We start from the raw sequence: 20,282 nt of genomic DNA, 5'->3' as shown, positions 1-20,282 counted from the left end.
TCTAGGATCTTGCTGAAGAACAAAAGTCAATCATCAGACTGCTAGAGTTGGGTATAACAATGCAGGGGAAAAAAAATGTGGCCTTTGATTCTTTGCTTCATTTTCATTAAAAATAATATTTGATACCCAGAATGAAAACTGCTTCCCTCTAATCCTGAGCTTTCACCTTTCTCTAGGTAGAAAACTTTTAACATAGATATGAAGAGTATGATTAGAGATTTTTGTCATTCAAATTAGAATAAATATTATGGACTCCAATACCAGCCACAGACCCCACCCCCCCAAAAAAGGAATTAAGAGTCATATTCTACCTTCATTTATAGTCATATTTTTTCTCTTTCTGTCCCCATATCTATCTCTCTCTCTTTTCCTTCCTCTCTTTGCTTTACTTTAGAAATATAATAGTGATAATTTACCTCTGTGTGTGTGTGTGTGTGTGTGTGTGTTAATGCAATAGGAATTTGGATATTAAGAAAGGTTTTCTCTTCCAGCTATGACGGATTGGCTGGTATTGTGTTAAGTAGGCCAAGCACTGTGAGCAACTGTAAAATGACAAAATGTATTAGGCAACTAGTTCAGGTGGTGAGATAGCAATCCTTGAGAGAAGAAATCATAAGTTGTCCCATGGTCACCTTAGCTATCTGTGCAAAGACAACGCCCTAGTGTGGCAGACAAACTGATTCCAAGCAGAGCCAGACTTTCCTGAGGACATGGAAATCAGATTCAGGGGCAAGTGAAGCAACTAGAATCTGTGAAGAGGTATGGAGGAGGAATCTCAAAAGTTCATATGTGGGTTCCTCCTGAGTCCTTAACTGAGGGCTTTCCTCTCTCTGTGCTCAGGGTCAGACTATCCAAGGCTTAACAGAAAGTGGCTGCTAGGAGATGGAGAAAAGAATAGAAATACTAGAGGTTGAACATTGTTAGGGAATAACCGGTTCTGACCAAAGCAGAGTGGAAAGACCTCATTAACACATACTTAACAACCTAGTGTCACTAAGACACTTTGAAAGGCTGTGCCTTAGGAGTAAGGACCACTGTCAAGGAATAAGGCCCACTATAGACCTACCCCAACTGATTCTAAAACCAAGTGCTGACAAGACTCACAAGGGAGAAAGAATTGGAAAGTTGAAGCTGGGTGTGGTGGCCACTTGGGAGGTTGAAGCAGGAGGATCGCAAGTTCAAAGCCAGCTTCAGCAACTTAGCAAGACACTGTCTCAAATTTTTAAAAAGGGACTGGGGATATGGTTCAGTGATTAAGCACTCCTAGGTTCAATTCTTAGTATCAAAGAAAGGAAAAGAAGAGCAATTTAGAGGGCTTTGGAAAACTCCTTAGCCTTTCACTACCTTTGTTGAACAAACTATAACCTCCCTAGATCCCAAACCCCAAGGTCACAATGGTAGCTAAAAACTAAACTCCTTCCTAAAACAAAAATCAAACTTCTTCAGAGGAAGATATTAGAATCCAAAATATTTACACATTTGCAAAGTACTACTCCCATTGTCCAGGATAATATACCATGAAGAAATTAACTGACATGCGAGGCTTGGTGGCACACACCTATAATCCCAGATACTCAAGGCCAACTTGGACAACTTGGACCTTGTCTCAAAATAAAAAATAAAAAGAACTGGGGATGTAGTTCAGTGGTAAAGCAACTTAGGTTTCATCCCTCCCCTCCACCTACCCCCCCCCCACACACACACAGAAAGAAACAAAAAGAAATTATCAGACATGTAAAGAAATAGGAAAATGTGATCAATAGTTAAGAAAAAACATGAGTCTGCCCTTAGAGTCCTACAAATTGAAACTTGTAGCCTCTATGACAGTCCTAATAAGCATATTCAAAAAGGTAAAGGCAACTATAGTCTTAGAAAATAAAGAATTTCAGCAGAGAAATGGAAAACTAAAAATGAAAATTCTGGAACATAAAAATAACTGAAATGAAAAATTCACTGGATGGGTTTAAAAGAACTTAAAAATAGCAAAAATAGGGGTGAGCAAACTTGAGCAATATAAATTACCCAATCTGAAAGAAAGATAAGAAAAAAGAATGAAGGAAAATTAACAATGTCAGGGACTTGTAGGATACTATAAAATAAGATACACGTTGTTCAAATATCAGAAAAAGAGTAAGAATAGGGCAGAAAAATGTTTAAAGAAATAATGACCATACAGTTCTCAAATTTTACAAAAAAAAAAAAAAAAAAAAAAAAAAAAAACATCAATGTGCAGAATCAAGAAAATCAGCAAAGCTATAGGGAAGCTAAAAGCACACCCTGGGGGCTGGGCTTGTGGCTCAGTGATAGAGTGCTTGCCTGGCATGTGAGACCCTGGGTTCTATCCTCATCACCACATATAAATAAATAAAATAAAAGATTCATTGACAACTAAATTTTTTTTAAAAAAAAAGCACACCCTGCAATGAATCATTTTGTCCCCAAATATCAGCTATATAGATGTTGAGAAACCCTGCCCTAAAGCAGTTAAAATAATAATAATAATAACAATAATAATAATATAGAAAGCAAGAGAGGAAATTAAATGAAAAGCTAATGAATAACTCAAAAGAAGGCAAGAAAGAGCCTGGTGTGTTGGTGCATGCCTGTAATCCCAGTGGCGTGGGAGGCTGAGGCCGGAGAATCAAGGGTTCAAAGTCAGCCTCAGCATACTATGTGTACATACTATTCGGTTAGTTTACAGTGATTTTCCCTCCAGTTTCTGGAACATAGTATCTTCATGACTTGGACCTGATCAGCCATGCTATCAATTATTAAACACTAAAACTTAGAGTAATGTCAATTATGTAGTACATCACATTAATAGTGAAGGAAAAAAATCAATGTGATCATTTGATGCAGAAAAAGCATTTGACAAAATCTAATACCTTTCCATAATTAAAAAAGACACACACACACACACAAACACATACACACACACACACACACACACCAAAGAAAAAAGGAAACTTCCTCAACCTGATGAAGGGTGTTAATGAAAAATCTAACATCCTATTGGTTAAAAGTTTCAGCCACGGAAATTAGGCAAGAAAAAAAATTTTAAAGTATCCACTTGAGAAAGAAGAAAACCTGGGCTGGGGATATGGCTCAGGCGGTTGCGCGCTTGCCTGGCATACGTGCAGCCCAGGTTCGATCCTCAGCACCACATACAGACAAAGGTGTTGTGCCTGCCGAAAAACTAAAAAATAAATATTAAAAAATTCTCTCTCTCTCTCTCTCTCTCTCTCTCTCTCTCTCTCTCTCTCTCCCTCTCTCTCCACTCTCACTTAAAAAAAAAAAAAAAAAAGAAGAAGAAAACCTATCTATTTGCAGATGGCAAGATCTTGCATATAGAAAATGCTAAGCAGGTTATGGCAGTGGAGGCTATATGGGAGGCTGAGACTGGAAGACCACAAGTTGGAGGCCAGCTTGGTCAATTTAGTGAGACCATGTCTGAAAATAAAAAGAAGGGCTGGGAATGTGCCTCAGTGGTAGAGTGCTTGCCAACCATACATAATGCCCTGTGTTTCATTTGATCCCCACTACCACACACAATCTTCCCCCCCATACACGCATGTGCGTGCACACGCGTGTGTGCGTGCACACACACACACACATATACACACAATCCTAAAGAATACACACATGTGCACACAATTGAAAATAATAATAAATAAGTTCCCTTTCTATTTTGTGGAATAATTTGAGGTGCACTTGGTATAATCCTGGCTGGTGAGTTTTCTATCTTCTCATCTTCAGCCCTTCCCAGGAAGCCAGCCAGGTCAGTTGCTGTGATTATTACTGTTGCCACATTTTAAGGATGAGAGAAATGCTGAGTGTCTTGCCCAATGTCAAAGAGCCAGACAGCATTGGCTCCTGAGCTTGGGTCTCCAGAGAGCAATGCTCTTCCCTTCCAGGAGGCATTGGTCCCAGCTCCTCAGAGCCTCCCCACACCCTAGGAAACATGCTTCTCTGAACCTAGAACAGACAGAGCAGCCATAAAAAGCAGCTAAAAATAGTTATAAAAATTAAACAACCATGGGGGGGTCATAGCACTTCCAACAGGGAAGTGAGTGAGGGCTCAGGCCTGAGGCCTCCACGTAGGGCTCAAACCCTGACATCACTGGATGGGATAGGGCCTCCTGCTGCAGCACTGGGCGGATGGGAAGATAAACACAGAGTCAGTGCGTAGGGGCTGTCCCTAAACTTCACCCTGCAGCTCACAGTCAAGTCCCTGGACCCCTGGAAGCAGGACAAAGGAGAGGGCTGGCACCACAGGGTCCTTGGTGGGCAATGAGGGTTACCCACCCTACCGCACTCCTGATGCTCTACTCCATATGTTTCACATGGGACTTCAAGTAAAATTTCCAATTAAAAAAAAATCTCCTTTAAAACATTATAAACTACTGGACTAGTCTCAAGCCTCATTAACAGCTAAGGAAACTGAAGCCCAGGAAGGTAAGGGACTGGCCCAAGGCCAACCAGCTAGTTAGCAGTGCAGTCTTTTCTCTTTGTCTATCCAGGGACACCTGGGTGTGCTCTGAAGCCCTGTGACTTGGGCCCTGCACCTTCTTGCTCCTTGAGCTGCAACTGTTTCAGCTTCATGGCCAGCCTCACCTCAGGGGCCTCCCCCAACAAATGTGCAAACCATAGACACCCCTTTCCCAATGCACACCTACTACTCCTCACCTCCTAGATAGCTGCAGCCTTGCCATTCTCTGGGGGTCCCTGCCCATGTGAGTCAAAATCAACCATACTTTTAGAGTTGGGCCCAGGGAGTTCTGTGGGATGGTGTGCTGGGGAGTATCATGGGGAGCACAGGGCCTCCATTGGATCCCATTCAGTCCCTCCTCCCTCTGGAGCCACACAGCTTCTGACATGTACCTGGGGAGCAACAGGCCAAATGTAAGGAATCACTACCCACCTTAGCCTGGTCTCCTGACCACCCTCACCCCTCAGCTTGGAAAGCACAGAGCCCAGTGTTCTCATCCAGGAGCCTCATCCAGGCTGCAGTTCCCCTCTACCTCATTTCTTGGGGTAAGAACCTAGAAAGGAAAGGAGAGGGCAGTTCCCAGGGGTTCCCAGACTGCCCTGGAGAAAACCCCAAAGGAAAGTAACAGTGAGTGTCAGGGCCTGGGTGCTGGTGTAAGAGACCAAGGAAGAAGATCCAGCTTCACCCCACTCCACCAGCCCCAGGGTCCACCACTGGAGCTTCTGGTTTACCAATTTACTTGGGTCCCAGTGGTGCACAGAGGGTGATGAAACAGTTCCTGGCAGAGCCCTGGTCTAAGGGGTTGTCCCCCTGAAGGAACTGTCCCTGGAGAGTGATGGGGATGGGAAGAGGAGCTCAGAAACAGCAGGACTGGGCACATCCAATTCCCAATGACTGTCCCTAAGTTGGTCAGTTATCCAGGACTCAACCCAGGTCTGGAGCAAAACTCCAAGTCTAGGGAAGCCCAAGAGTGACCCTGGGCCTCCTGCCTTCTCAAGTTCTTAGGAAGTGTGTCCTCCCACTTGTCCTCCCCTCAACCCACTTGTGATCAGCTCTCCCCAGACACTGCTGACACTGCACCCACCCCTCCTGCTATGGGGGGCCACCACTGAGCTATTTGCATAGCCTCTACACAGCCTTGAACTCAAAGAGATTTTGGTCTGTCATTGCAAGCTATTTTGTGGCTTATTATGCAAAGCATGTGACCTCAGTCTTCCCTTGGCTTTAGAGGCTGCTCTGTAGCTTCACCCATTGGGCTTGGACAGCCCATCCCCTGCCTTATTTGGTGAAGAATATTGTATGGAGAAGCCTTTGTGTATCCTCCACATAAAAATAAAAACGCGGGCTCACTCTCTCCTTCCAGTGTGGATGCAGGACCCTTAAGGTCACAGAGCCGTCCTGCCCTCGCATTTCAAAATTATTTCTGGCATGGGATTTTTCGCTGTGTTTTGAAGCCAGCTCACTACACGTAGGGGAACACAGCATATCTTGTCTGCGTAGGCCTGGGGCAAGATCCTGCCTTCTCAGGGCTCCCTCATTACCTTGTACCTCCTTTTATAGCATGCCTGCTCTATCTCCACTGGCCACACATATCTCCCCATGTCCTCCTTCTAGATATCATATAATATCTTCCTTATGCTACTTCACGACTGCTCCAAAGACACCCACTCCCAATCAATTCACTTTCCCACCTCTCATTTTCTTCTAAAAATGTGCCTTCATTAAATTTCACTATCAGGGAGGGCAGTAGCAGTGGGGATGCCCAATCATATTTCCTAATCAACAACCATATGGCCCAGGAAAATCTGGGCTGAAGGCCCTCAGTGTCGGGAGCTGCCCTGGATGCAGATGCCTTTAAGTCCTGATGCACCAGGTTCTGACCAATTATTGTTTCAGCCTGGCATGGCAATACCAGGTCCCAATAATTGGGCGTTACCCCTTGCCTCATTTGAATGGCTTCTCCCCAATAAATGGGTTCAACTCGTGCTCCTCACTCTCTTTCTTGCCTGCCTTGCCCCCCTTGTGGAAGCTGCAGCTGAAGAACGGTCACTGTACCCAAAGAAAAGGTACTTTCTGCATCTGTGTCTTTATTTATTCCCCAAATTCACTTGGAGTGACCCTGACTTGTTTAGTCGTGTATGGCGACACTTCAATACACAAAGCAGTAAAGGATTGGGTATGCAGCTTCAGTGGTAAAACACCCCTGGGTTCAATCCCTAGTACCAGAAAAATCAAGTAATTAACAGCAGAGCATTTTTAAAAAATGCAGAATTTTTAAATTTGGAGAAAGAATTTTTGATTAGGTGTTATAAAGTATAGAAAATGTTGATTGTACATCAGGTATGGAAAATCCTTAAAGGAATGATAATGAATAAATTTTTAAGAACTGAGCAGTAAATTTGAATACTTTCCTTTCCCCACATGGAATCCTGTCAGACACAAATAGGATCCAGTAGCTCTGAAGCACCCAGATCAGCTTCTCTCACTAGCTCCACTCCTGGGGTTCTGGCTCCAGTTCTGTGTCTCAAACACCCTCACATTCCACAGGACCAAAATTAAATGGCATCTTCTTCTTGCCTCATCTTCTGCCCAACTTCCTGCTGCCTTTCCTTCTTCCTCTTATGCCAGGGGGATCGGGGCATCAGGCTTATCTCTATTCCTTTCTCTATTTCCTTCTATCCACAAATGATTCTTTGGTTGTTGTTGTTGTTTCCCTCCTTTATTCAGATTTCTTTTCTTTGTGTGCTGAGGATTGAAGGAACCCAAGGTCTTGCACATGCTAAGCACACACTCTACCACTCAGATACAGCCCCAGCCAGAAATATTTCAGGGCATCAAAGATGCCTCAGTCAAGCCTGACATAGTGGCACACATCTGAAATCACAGAGACTTGGGAGGCAGGAGGAAGGCAAGTTCAAGACCAGCCTTAGCAATTTAATGAGACCCTGTTTTAAAATAAAAGATAGAAAGGACTGAGGATATAGCTCAGTGTTAAAGTGCCCCTGGATTCAATTAGCAAAAAAGATAAAGTCTTGTCATTGCAATGGAGGTTAAAAGCACACTGCAAAGAGTATGGCCAGCCTACTTTTGGGGTCGTGAGGCCTGCAGCAACACAAGGCTCTGAGCACTGTGTGGAGTGGCCAGGGTAGCAAAAAAAAGAGGGTATCATGGGAAAAGAGTAGACAGTGCAGCTCATAGCACCCAGGTACATGCAGAGGAGAAGCCAAGAGAATTAAGTGTTAAGCATGCAAGAGGGCTATTTCAGCTACTTCTAGTTTCAGAGGCTGTGTCTAGTCCAGAAAGAGTAGTCTGAAAACTGTCTGCTGGCTTTGGCCTTGTTGAAAGCATCATCATGACAGCAAAGGCAAGGGCTGGAGCTGGGCTGACAGGGGCCAGGAAGTGAAGGGTTGTAGCTTTTGAGCATGGTCAACTCTTTCATGGAATAAGGCACAGAGGGTACAACAGGTGGAGTGGAGGCTTGAAACACTGAGGGCGGGACTTGGCTTTTAAGATGAGGAACAAAAATGTGTACATGACTATGGGAAGAAATGGTAGTAATAGTAACAACAGCACATAGGGCACTTTCTGGTACCAGCCACTGTTCTATGTATCTTTTGTGAATTAACCCACATTTCCCTCTTCTACCAGTAGGGAAACTCAGGGCCCAGGTGGTTAAGTAGCATAGCCCAGGTCTCCCTGCTAGTGTGTTGTAGAGCTGTGATTTGGACTTATGTGGTCTGGCTCTAGAGTCCTTGATACCAACCACCAAGCAAGTGGCTCCAGGAGAAGTTGCAGGGAGGAACGGAGTAGGGAGGGGATGACAAGTAATGGAAAGGAGCCCTGTCTGGTGAATCCCAGAGGGCAGACCACATTTAGGTCCCCTGAGAGTGGGGATCCTGGACTCAGAGAGCCTTATTCTGAGCAGAGAAAGAAGGACAATGGCCTATGGCGGGACCTGGGGCTGGAAGAACCACAGGATGGAGGAAGGAAAAATTCTGACAGCAAAATTAAATGATGGACTGAAGCTGGAGAGATGAGAAGACAGGCAGACCACAGGGCTTATGGATAAGGGCCAAGCACAGGAGTCACAGGTAGGAGGGGCACCAGATATGGCAGTGGTGGGGTGGTGACTGAAAGGATGGGAGGTGATGAGCAGAGAGGCTCCTCTGTCTGTTCAGCTGTCTCAGGGTCTGCAGCTTCCCCCTCCCCCATTGATGCTGCCTACCAGTCTTCCTGAAAGAGCCTTTAGCCAAGTGATTGTCATACTAAAGGAATCCCATGGCAATTGGGATTGGAAAGAAGGTAATGAAACTGTTTATCACATAATTTTCCATGTAGAATGAACAACAATGCTCCGTGGTAGAGCACCCCGATTCAATCCCCAGTACTGGAGAAACAACAACACTGAGATGCTAAGAAGAAAATGAGGTAACAAGCCACAGATTGCAAGAAAAGATTCACAAAATATAATCTGAATCCAGTATAAAGAACTCTTAAAACTTAGTAAGGAAACAAGCCATTTTTTTTAAAATGGGCAAAAGATTGAAGCAAATACTTTGCCAAAGACATACCCATGGCCCAAAAGACATGGAAATATGCTCAACATCATTACTCATTAGGAAAACACAACCTGGAGCCTTAATGAGATGCCACTACTCATTTATTAGGCTACAATGAAAAGAGAAAACAAAATAACAAATGACAATGTCAAATGTCGGTGAGGATGTGGAGCAACTGGAATTCTCATGTATTGCTGGTAGAAATTACGAATGGTTTTGGAAGACAAATTTGGAAATTTCCTATAAAATTCCACACTTTATAGGAAAAGTGACTCAGCAATGCCACCCTTAAGAATTTACCCAACAGAAAAGAAAACTTAATGTTCACATGCTTGTACACCAATGTCTGTAGCAGTTTTATTTACAACTGTGAAAAACTAGCTAGGCACAGTGGCCCATGCCTGAATGCTAGCAGGTCAGGAGGCCAAGGCTGGAGAATTGCAAGTTCAAAGCCAGCCTTAGAAACTTAGCAAGGCCCCAAGCAACTGAATGAGACCCTGACTCAAAAAGAAAAAAAAAAAAAGTTAAAGAAAAACTGAAGGGGGCATGGGGAACTGGGGATGTATCTCAGTGATTAAGCACCGCTGGATTCAATCCCTGGTACAAACAAAACAAAAGCCCTAAGAAAAACTAGATACAATGAATAATCCTTCAATTGATGAATGCATAAATAATCTGTAGGGCGTCCATACAATACTACACAGCAGTAAAAGGAAATAACTACTGACAGGAACCACATAAGGATGATTCTCAAATGTGCTGTACTAAATGAATGAAGCCAGATTAAAAAAGCAAAGAATCCATTTATACTTGATTCTGGAAAAAGAAAAACCAGAAGGACATAAGGAGAGAACTTGACAACAGAAGATGATGAAAGGATTTTCTGAGGTAATGAAACTGGTTTAACCTTGATCATGGTGGAGAGTGCAGGACGGTATCCATTGGTCAGAATCCTTAACCATAGACAAAAAATAAATAAATAAATAAATAGTGAATATCATTGTGTGTAAATTATTCTTCAGTAAACGAATTAAAAAAAAAAATCCTACCATGGCTCCCAGGTTTTTACTTCATACCAATTAATTCCATGCTTGACTTTCTGGGCCTTTTAAAAATCTTGACCCCTCCATGGGGTTACCTTCATTGCCCATGCCACCTTGTGCTTGAATTAGAGCCATATCCTCATCATTCCCTTAACATTCTACTTTCTGGGTTTCTATGCCTTTTTGCACAGGTGTGCCTCTCACAGGCAATGCCCTCCTGTCCTCTGCCTCTCCACAATCACACCAGGACGTGTAGGAGTGGCATGTCCTAATCCACAATGCAGGCCTCACCAAACTCTCAGTTTCTTCCAGTCCACTACACCACTCAGAACTGACCCTCTCAGAATGTGCCTGGGTGTCTGCGGGTGTTATTCTGATCTCAGGTTGCTTATCAACACAAGTGCAGGATGTACTTACTCACCTCTATATCCATCTCTCAAATAACACGCAGCCCAGCACACAGTAGGCTCTGGAAGCACGCAGGAGGGAGAATGACCAGCGAGCTCCAAGGGGAGGAGAGATCTGAGCTGCATCTTAAGAGATGAGTCTGGAAGGACTAACGAGGCACCCACCATCAAGGCCAAGGGCAGTGGAGAAAGCACAGGTGACAGAGGTGCAAGACGCCTCTTCACTGCCGGGTATCCCAGCACAGGCACTGGGCCCCACTTACCTGGCCTTCATAGGGGCGCGGGGCGGTGCTCATTGCTACAGCCTGGATCAGCAGTCCCAAGGTGAGTGGCAACAGGGCGCCTGTGGCTGGGACAGCCACTATCAAGCTATGAGCAGACTAAGAAGCCGAGCTGCTGGACAGTTCCTCACTGGCCCTGTGTCCTGACCCAACTCCGCCCTCCCTGCGCCTGCCCCATGTGGCCCCGCCCACTTACTCTTTCTCCTTGAACTGGACTGCTGGTCCAGTACACCCAAGGGAAACCTCACTCCACCACGCTATACTCCTGCCTGTCCCTTTTCTACCTTAATTACCCGTCTCTGTGGCCCCTCTAGATACTCAACTAGACAGTGCATCCAACTCGGACTTTCTCCCTGACACCACTCACCTTCAACATGTCCTTGACAGGTCCTTCCAAAGGGCTTTTCCCTCTAGCCCCACCTAATCGGTTTGGTTCTCAATTACCGCACCCCTTGGCTCTCCACCCCTCTCTCCCTACAACCCCTGCTGTTCCCACTGTGGGAACAATGGGAAGAATCTCCTTGAGACTGTATGGATATGCCATGGCTTTATCCAAGGAGAATGTGATCTCGCTGGTGCTCACAAGGAAGATGGTGCACATCACCAGCAGGGCACCCAGGTACAGGCAAAGGGACAGGAGCAGCATCAGGAAGAGCCCGGATGCTACGATGCCCCACGCACTTGTTCACCCACCTACAGTGGTGGTCAAACTCCTAGCAGAGAGGACAAGCCTGGAGAGTCTGTCTGGCCTTCCACAACACTACCCTCTAGGCCACCTGCTCTTGGCCCTACAAGCGGGTTCCATCTCAGGGAGAACCTGGCACTTTCCATTGTTAGAGCACAGTTAGGACTCTACAGCTTATCAGGTAACGTGTCACGATTGAGGTTTTTAGAGACAAGACCTGCCTGGTGTCACTTGGAGGAGGATATAGAATAACTCTGGGTCTCTATTTTCTCAGATACTGGATAAAGATGGAAAGAACTCCCTGGCCCAGCCAGCTTTTTTGCACTTGGAAACCTGTGCAGTGTGTATACATGGGAGAAGAGCACTCAGAACCCAGGAAACACTCCAACTTGGACACCCAGATGAAGACAGGCAAAGACCTCCAGAACAGGGCAGCAGCTGGACTAAGAGTTTGGGTATCTAGTATCAGCAAGTCAGGAGTGGGACAGGCGCTGCCTTTCCTCCCCCTGACTCTGCCCTTTGCATGTCAGCACCTGTGCAAACAGGGCCAGCCTCTCAGGTCAGGTGCAGAGAGGCAATAGCAGGTTTAAGTGACCAAGAGGGGCTGGGAGCCACTTTTGACAGTCTGGGAAGATGGTCTTATGCCTACCCTTGGCCCACTTATACTATGAGGCTCCTGGTCCTGGCCAGATGCCCTGTGATGGGTTGGTGAGTGGACAGGGAGGAGGAGTACTCACCTCCTCACAGATGTTACAACATCCACAGTGGAAGGTCCTGAGTGGGCAGTGGAAGGAGCAATAGGGATACCAGGGCATTTGAAAGGCCCTTTGATATATCCAGGGCACATATGCTGCCTCAGGGAGCCTGGCATGGGAAAAAGTTTGGGCAGTGGTAAGAGGCCCTTCCATCATGGGGCTGCCCTGATCAGCATCACTGGAAAACAAGAAGGATGGGGTGGAGGTGGGCAGGGAAACCCTAGTCCTTGTAGAGTAAGCTGACCACTCCAAAGGGCTGGCAGTCAAAGAAAAGGGGGTTTCCAGTCATAAGAGCTCTCTATAGAGCTCCCCCTTTGGAATAGTGATTAGTATTTGAAGCCATGTGTGAAATGGGCAGGAGGAAAAATAAACTGTGTGGTTTGGTGTGGGAAGCCGTTCTCGCACATGATTTGAGCTACCTCCCTGGCTGGGTGTGAGGCACTTAGACACACTGTGTCAGAGCCTTCCCCACCCTGCCTCAGGTGCGAGGGCTTGTCCGTGCGGGTGTGTGCCTGACCACTGACCTGAGAACCAATCACTGACCCTGACCTTGGAATGCTGCCCCCCTCGACCTTCATTGGATGGAATTTTCCCCTGAATATTTTATTCCCCGATAAAAACTCACTCCCTGGCGTGCTTCTGTCTCTCTTGCTGGCCTTTTGTGTAAACCTCGCTACCACATCAGGTGGCTAGAGGCAGGAGCTGGGAGGAGCCGTCTCTGAGCTGGGCAAAAAAAGTAAATTGAGAGTCATGTCTCTTTAATTTGAACTCACTAGTTAATTTCTATGTTTCGAGCCTCCAGTATGAAGCTAGCATGCTGGTCGCGTGGCTGAGTTTGGAAGAGACTGCTGGCCTCTCTTGCCAGCTTGCCTGGTCTCCCTTCTGAAGTAAATGGAAACCCTCCAGGATTCTGTTTTTTCTTGCCTCAGTGGCTGGAAAATGAAGTGCCAGGGCCTAAGTAATGATGACATGGAAAGAAGGGATTCTGAGCCATAGGTGGGGTTAGCACTTTAGAAATCACCCCTGTAGGGCTGGGGATGTGGCTCAAGCGGTAGTGCACTTGCCTGGCATGCGAGCGCCTGGGTTCCATCCTCAGCATCACATACAAACAAAGGTGTTATGACCGCCAAAAACTAAAAAATAAATGTTAAAATTCTCTCTCTCTCTCAAAAAAAAAAAAAAAAAAAAAAAGAAAGAAATCACCCCTGTAGGCATCAGTCCTTGGAGTGCCACCTACTTCTCCCAGGGGTCTGAGGCCTTACCCCGATACAGGATGCCAGGATCAGAAAAGTTCAGGAAAACCAGGCTGCAGAAAGTGACCAGAAACAAGCAGCCAGTAACCATGGTAAAGCCCCATTCCCCATTCAGGGTAAGCAACCTGCATCCAAAACCAGAGCCACACTCAGTTCAGCTCTGGGGCAACATGGAGCTCCCCTGAGGCCTGGGTCACCTGAGGTCAGACTTACAGACCTTAAGGAGAGATCAAAATTGATGCAACCATTGTGGAAAGCAGTATAGAGATTTCTCAGAAAACTTGGAATGGAACTCCCATTCGATCCAGCTATTCCACTCCTTGGTTTATACCCAAAGGATTTAAAAGCAGCATACTATGGTGATGCAGCCACATCAATATTCATAGCAGCTCAATTCACAATAGCTAAACTATGAAACCAACCTATTTGGGAACATGGGATTTTCCCCTATCTGGTCTATCTGTTTTAAAGATTCCTACCTATCAGCTGTGATTTGAGAATTCCCTCTGATTGTCATGTTTTTGATTTGTTTGTATCTGTTACTGCCTCTTTTAAGAAATGGGCCAAGGTACATTGATCTTACCAGTTGTCTCTTGAGCAGAGAGATATTGGCTGCATGGGTCTCTTATAGGTATAGCCTCTCTATGAAAAAGAGGGTTTACTCTAATACAATCTGGCTTTTGAATGATTTTTTTTTTTTTCTGGACTACTGTACAATCTTAATGTTGAAATTGGTCTGTCAGGGTTAAAGTATATGAAACAGATTCTCTGTGTACAGGCATTTATGCAGTTTCATTATAAGAGGTCTGAACCATGAGGAACAAATTTGAAGGTGCCAAAAGGTACTGCCTCTGGTGTGCAAGGATAGCGGGACACCAGAAGAAAGAGCTTAAAAAAGACTTAAATCCAGCGCTGGCACTCCCAGAACTGTTTTGCAGCCTGGCCCCAGGCAGCCACAGATCATCTCACTGTGGGTCAAGGACACTAGCCCTAAACTGGAAAAAAAAAATCCCAGAAAAGCTTTTTGGGCTGTAGAAAACTGGCCTCTGTTCTGCCTGTCAGCCCCTCTTGCCCCTGAGACTGCTGGCCACAAAGACTGTGGTAGTCGGTTCCAGCACTGTCAGTTTATGAGCTTGGGACAGGAATAATCTCCCTTTTAAGATCCGACAGTACACCCCATTTGGCCAAGGGATATTCATCATTGGAGCAAAACAATTTTTGCTAAAACAGCATCCCATCAAACTAAATGCCTGGAAAAAATGGCAGAATAAATAACTGCACTCAGAAAAGGAAAAGACAGAAACTATGGTCAACCTGTGTTTTGTAGGCAGCCTCTGTAAAGGGATCTTCAAGGAAGCCTGAAGAGAAAGATGGAAAAGTCCTCATCCATTGCATATCAATATGCCTACTATTTTTTTAAAGGCCCAAAAGGAGCCTCTGGATACAATTGATTGTGGGGAACTCACTTAAAGTTGATAACATTGCGTTAATGATAACAGAGATAAGTCAAGCTCAAAAATATCCTGTGCTCCCACTGCTTGAATGCAACCTAGGAGACAAAAGATTAAGACACAGTTTTTCCATATGCTGAATTGTCCAACCCTCTCCTGGGATAAAATTTGTTGTGTAAATTAAATGCACAGAAAACATTCATAAGGGCTGTTTCAGAATATGAATTTAATAAAGGATCTAAAACTAGAAAAGATACAAGAAAGTTATAAGTATGGAAATATATTTTAGTATGGAAAATTGAAAAGTAAAAAAGTGTTTCTGGAATTGAAAGTGTTTTGTCTGGTAAAGTCATATTCTTGTGCTAAAGTCCAAGATGAAAGAGGACAAAACTAAGAATATAAAGAAGTTTTGAATGTTTGTGGAAGGTAAATCTCAAAAAGTTTGTGTTTGTGGTTAAATTGGCTATAATTAGCACAGTCAGTTAAAGTTACTTGAATTTTAATGCACTGATAAAAACAAAATTTGAAACATTGATATGTTCTTATCTACCAAGATAATTTTCTTGTATTTGTTAGGTTTTATTACTTGGGAAAACTAAGTCTTAAAGGAATTAGGGTTTGTACATGTTTTAAAGTCTTAAATGATTGCTTTGTAACTGGTTAAGCAAACAACAGTTATTTAGGTTATAACAATATAGTTGACATCCTAAATATATGCAACTAGGTATGTGTCTGCATTTGAGAATTATATTTGTCTAAGCCTTGTCTAAGTGTTATATAAAAGTCTATAAAATGAAAGTGTTGGGGCAAGATAACTAATAAGTGCTCTCTTTCATACATTATATCTGAAATGGAAGAGCCACACTGTCATTTGAAGACCTGTCTTATATCTGTTTGTTTTGACTCAGTTAATGTCTGATTATTAACAGTTTCCTAAATGCATAAGAGATTAAAGGCTATCCTTTGATTATTTGTCAACCCATGCAGACCAGTGATTGTTGTTACCGTACACTCTAGATTCTAAATTGTACTTTTAAAAAGTTAAACTTAGTTAAATGTAAAGCTTTGGATAGCACTTTGCCAAGTTGATGTTCTCCACACTAAAATTATCTAAAAGTCTTGAATTTGTATAGAAATAACAAATATGGCTTGTGTTTATTAATTTCAGTTGATTGTTTTATAACTGGATAAAGTAACCTGTTGTCAATAAGTTATATATAATTTTTTCTTACTCTTCACTCTGGAATTTGAATTTAAATGCATTTTTGGGAAGATAATGAAAGCCCAATCTGTTTAAAGATGACATTATAAAACATGGAAATGTTCTGCCACTTTTTCCATAAAAAGAAAGTTGAAAGCTCTCTTAGCCTTTCTTTGATTCAGGTTTCAGATGTAATATTGTATTGTGTTATTTGTGAAGAGCCTACCTTACCCTAGATAAGGCTCTGCCCCTCACCTTACTCCATGTTAGAATGGTTCCAAAATAGGCTAGATTTCAGCTCATTTAAAGTTGTGTTCAAAAGACTGATTTTTGTTGTAAAGATTACTGTGATCTGCCAGGCCCAATGGCGCATGCCAGTAATCCCAGTGGCTTGGGAGGCTGAGGCAATTGGATCATGAGTTCAAAGCCTGCCTCAGCAAAAGCAAGGCACTAAGCAACTCAGTGAGACCCTGTCTCTAAATAAAATGCAAAATAGGGCTGTGTATGTGGTTCAGTGGTCGAGAGTGCTTGAGTTCAGTCCCCGGTAATACCCACCTCAAAAAAAAAAAAAAAAAAAAAGAAGAAGGCAAGAAAGAGCCACAAATGTTCAAAATGAAAATTATTAACAGGGTGATTCACTTAAACTCAATCACATTAATAATTACACTAGATATAAATGTACTAAACACTCCTCAATGGGGAAAGTCTTTTTTAAAAATGTTGCTCGAGCAACTGGGTATTTGTGTGGAGAAAATGAATTTCAAGTTCCTTCTCAACCAGAATTAAAATTTAATTTCAGATGGATCATAGACCTAAAGGTAAAAATTATAATCATAACACTTCTAGAAGAAAATATAGAAGATCTCCCAGACTTGAGAGTAGGTAAAGGTTTCTAGGCTGGGCACAAAAATAATGAAAGAAACATAAAAGAAAAAAAAAGTTGTAGGAATGTACAATGGTACAAACACCTTTGAAAACTGTTTGACATTTGGTAATACAGTTAAATACACATTTATCCACAGCCCGGTAATTTCATTGCTAGGTATTTACACAAGGGACATGATAACATAAGTCCACAAAACAACTGGAACAAAGACTTTCATAGCAATCTCATTCATAATACCCCCGAATTGGAAGCAGTCCAAATGGAATAATGAAGTGCTTGCTCATAAAATGAAATGATAGCCAACAATAATAAATAAATAAACTTCTGACATACAAAAGAAATAAATTATGTTAGATCAAAAAAGAAAGGCTTAAAATAATAAATACATAGTGAATGAATACATTGGCATAAAATGTAAAAGAGAAAACTGTAGTGGTTGCTCTGCAGTGGGGTGAAGTTGAGTTAGGAATCGATTGGAAAGCAGCATTTGGAAACTTTTAGGGTGATGGAAATGTTCTGGCAGCCAGAAAGCAGAGAGATAGAGCTCCCTTTAGTTCAAAAATATCATTTATAATATCATCAAAAATGTAAAATACTTAGGAATAATTTGAAAAATGTGCAAGACAGTTATATTGAAATTTTATAAATATTGCTGAAAGATATTAAAGAAGTCCTGAATAAATAGATGATATTCATAAATTAGAAGATACAATATTTTTAAAAAATCCTTTCCTCAGTTTTTACCTTTAATGCAATCCCAATCAAATGCCTAGAAGACTCTTTTATAGAAATGTAAAAACTGATTGCAAATTGTACACTAACTTGTAACATTCAAATCAACTCTGCAAACAAGAACAAAGTTAGAGGATCTATATTACCTGACTTCAGGATTTACTAGAAGCCAAAGTGATCAAGACAAGGTGGCACTGATATAAAGATAGACTTAAAAAGGGTTATGGAACAGAATTAGAAAATTCAGAAAAAAATATATGTATAGCCCATTTATTGTTTTCCTCATGCTCCTCTGCTTAGAATGCACTATGTGCTTCCAACCTCTGTCTTCTTAACTGCTGGTGGCCTTTCCATACTCTGGTTCTAGGAGCAACAGCAAAATCCTCTTCATCATGTCCTCCATTCTGTTTTCAATCATCATTTAGAACTAAGGGGAGATCTCCTGACATTTCCCAATTGCTGGGCACCTACTGCCTGCTGGTTCCATTATGTTTACTGCTTCAGTGAAGCCTCATAAAACTTCTACAATGTGGACACTCTTAACCATCTCCTCGCCACTTCTAAATGAGGCTCAGAGAGAAGAGTAACCTCACTAGTGGGAGGTAGAGCTAGGAAGGGAACTGAGATCTGTAAGACTCCAAAGCTGATGCAAACATCCCTCTCAGAGCTACAGTTTCCAACTCTAAACAGTTTAACTCTCAACTCCTGAACCTTTTTACCAAAGAACTCCAGCTTCTACACTTTCCTTTAGGATCAGGAATTCACTGTTTCCTGAAGCAGCCAGCTCTATCTCTGATTTTCTCTGATCCTTTGCTGAAATCTCTCTCCCTGACTCCTTCTACTGCTCTTCGTTCTGCCTTCCAGGTCTTTCTAGTTAGGACTGCTTTCTCTGCTCTGGGGACTTCTCTTCTCCAAGCTAATAGCCTCAGCACCTTTAAATAATCAATCCACTTTTAGAAAAGAGTGACAATTACTTTTTCTCTTTATAGATGAGGAAATGGAGATTCAGAAAAAGCAAAACACATTTCTGGTAAAGGAAACAGCCTGGGCAATGGCAGGTAGGCTGGGCAAGAGTCTGGGACACCTGAGAAACAATGGGCAGGATGGAGAAGGCTGGTAAGCTAGTTATGGGGCAGAGGTTGGGGAGCCCTGGGTTTGAAAACATGAATCTCCTGAAGATTCTGGGTCTTCCATCAAGACTTTGTAATACTAGCTATAGAGGCAACCCTGCCCTTTATCCTTCTGATTCATACCTGGCCCACCTGGTGGGAGGTCACACTGGGGTTGGCATCTGTGGGAATACTGCTCTCACCTACAAAGTCTGTGAAGTACTCAGGCTCACCAGCAGTGGAAAAGGAGAGCTGCACTTGACTAAGTGTCAGTCTGAACATGAGCATTGTCTCTGTTTCTATCAGTGAAACTCCACTTCCATGAGACCAAGACCCCAGCTCTGAAGCTTTCTCCAGTGATTGCAGTCTCAGCCACCACTGAGAGTCTGAAGGAGGTCCCAGTCACCGACCTAACTCCATCTAGATTCCATCTTGCCTCTCAGACTTGTTTTGTCACTTCATCATGTCCTCTTCATCAAGTCCTTCACTCTGTTTTCAATCATCATTTAGAACTAGAGCTCCTGGAGAGGGGGATCTCAATTCAGGACAAGTGGGATCTTTGGCGGAGACATAGATTTATGTAGGAGAGCAGATATACATTCAAGGGCAGGCTATCTCAAGGGAGAAACATCTTTGGGGGTAAAGTTAGAAATATACATTCAAGGGAGAATGGAGCTTATCTTGAGAGTGAGAAGCTTTGGGGGGTAAATCAAGGAATACACACTCAAGGGAGAATGTGGGCTATCTCTCAAGGTAGGGACAGCAACCCCGCCGTGTGGTGCTAATGTGCATAGAGGGACAATAGTTAGGGGCTGGACTAGAATGAACCCAGGGCAGAGCAATTTCAATTTCAATCTAGTTTTCCCTAGGCTTGTGCAAGCAAGGACATGGGCCAAGGGCAGGAAATGGAGAGCCAGAAAAAGCAAAACACATTCCTGGTAAAGAAAACAGCCTGGGCGATGGCAGGTAGGCTGGTGCTAAGGACAGGTACTGGGTTGCTCATCAATGTTTGTTTCATACTTTAAAGTTTCATAGGAATTTCCTGAATTCCAATGGCTCAGAGGTACTTTACTTTTTCTTTCTCTTTTTTATAGTATATGGACACAATACCTTAATTTTATTTTTATGTGGTGCTGAGGATAGAACCCAGTGCCTCACATGTGCTAAGGTGAGTGTTCTACCAACTGAGCTACCACCCCAGCTCTCAGAGGAGCTTTTCTTTTGATACATTCTTTTTCTGTACCCTCAACTTTCTATTTCAGTTTTATCTATTTTTTTCCTCCTTCTAAGTTCTTCTAAGCCATTTCCATCTTTTAATCACCTTAGATTTCAGGAATAACAGGTCTGGCAGAGAAAACTTGTGAAAAGAATCAACACTGTGCTTAAGGCAACACCAACTTTCCTATGCCAAGAAGGTCCTGCCTGATCAGT

General features: G+C 43.2%; 1 pseudogene; it reads right to left on the bottom strand.

Annotated features, from left to right (window-relative positions):
- Positions 1-5,224: 5,224 nt before the first annotated feature.
- On the bottom strand, positions 5,225-19,139 carry LOC143642183 (palmitoyltransferase ZDHHC19-like; annotated as a pseudogene).
- Positions 19,140-20,282: the final 1,143 nt, after the last annotated feature.

This window comes from Callospermophilus lateralis, chromosome 10, assembly GCF_048772815.1.
Source record: "Callospermophilus lateralis isolate mCalLat2 chromosome 10, mCalLat2.hap1, whole genome shotgun sequence".
Lineage (NCBI taxonomy): Eukaryota > Metazoa > Chordata > Mammalia > Rodentia > Sciuridae > Callospermophilus > Callospermophilus lateralis.
Note: the sequence above shows the minus strand (reverse complement) of the source record. Positions and strands in the feature narration are given on the sequence as shown.